The sequence below is a fragment of the Octopus bimaculoides genome, chromosome 1, assembly GCF_001194135.2.
Source record: "Octopus bimaculoides isolate UCB-OBI-ISO-001 chromosome 1, ASM119413v2, whole genome shotgun sequence".
Classification (NCBI taxonomy): Eukaryota; Metazoa; Mollusca; class Cephalopoda; order Octopoda; family Octopodidae; genus Octopus; species Octopus bimaculoides.
The window spans coordinates 96210721-96212042 of NC_068981.1; the positions used below are offsets into that span (position 1 = coordinate 96210721).

Here is a 1322-nt window from a genome sequence, read left to right on the forward strand (position 1 = left end):
AATAATAACCGACACTACGCCGGGAAGAAAAACGTGAAGGTCATGACAAATACACTTTCATTATAAGTTTGTTCGAACCACACAATTCTTCAATTAATGACAGTTTGTATAAACGGCGAGTTGACAACAAAAGCATCTTTTGATCAAAGATTTGCTCGATCGAGTCTGCCCTAGTGTCAAATCAGCACGGGCCACTAATTATTTGCTTAAGTCGAGGAACAACTGAATTCTTTTATTTCTGACACTTAAGTCTGTAAATTAATAAACTTGGTTTGCCACTTTGAAATGAATTAATTAAAAAGGGACAAATGGTATTTTTTAAAAATGTTACACAAAAACAAGGGTTAAAAAATGAGCAACATAAAAAAATAGAAAATCTAGAATATGATACGATGAAAGATAGTGACTAGGTATGCAGTTGGAGCTGATGCTTGAAGAGTATTTAGGCAAAATTACTTAACTTTTTTGTTAAGTAATTTTGCCTAAATCTAGAAAATAATCTGTACATATTTCACAAACAATTAAGAATATTAAATGCCAATCAAAAAACAAAAAAACTTACAGCTTTTAGAAGCCAAAATATGAGTGTCTTCTCCAATGTTGATGCAATTCAGACTTGTTTCGCTGCCAATATGTGCTAAGAACAAACGAAGGTTATGAGAAACATGGCCTTGATTTTTTTCTTCGAAAAGTTGGGCATCAGCTGAAACTTTCGATATGAACCAAGGGGGAGAATTAGTAGTTAGAGATACTACTTTAATATCATGACGAAGCAGCAAGAAATTCTTGGTTTTCGACTCCGATTAGCCCGGATCTAGTAATCTCACGACCATAGGCATTCTGGTCATGACAATCGAGTCTTTTACTTATATGTTGAGAACCCAGAAACACATTACCCAACGGATAATGTAGCTCAGGATTCTTTGCTCAAAAGAAAACAGTTTACTTAAAATTAAACTCCTACTCAAATTATAACATATTTTAAAATTTTTAACGAATTATTTATTGAATTATACACAGATATGACAATTTCACTTTCGCACATATCAAAATTGCTTTTTTAAGAAGCTAAGGTTTAAGGAAAATTTGGCTGGTATTTCTAGCATATGAAGCCTTTACACACCGGTTGGCTTCTGAAACAAGTCTTCTCCCTCAATAGTGGCGATTGCTGCGAAGGAGGAGACGGAAGCTATCAATTCCAAATGGTTAATACATACGTATTATATATGTAATTATCAAATTATCTAAAAAAAAAAAAAATTTAATTTTTAATCGTTAAAACTTCAGGACGGTTAATATAAAGATCTTCACCCGTTAACAAA

General features: G+C 32.7%; 1 protein-coding gene across 1 annotated transcript in view; it reads right to left on the reverse strand.

The window, feature by feature from the left end:
* The window catches only part of LOC106876509 (FUN14 domain-containing protein 1), a 21442-nt gene extending 20475 nt beyond the window's left edge, over positions 1-967 (reverse strand). Inside the window, exon 1 of the mRNA XM_014925086.2 lies at positions 563-967. The gene's annotated coding sequence lies outside the window, so the exon portion shown is untranslated. The remainder of the gene's footprint in view (positions 1-562) is intronic.
* Between the last annotated feature and the right edge of the window lie 355 nt (positions 968-1322).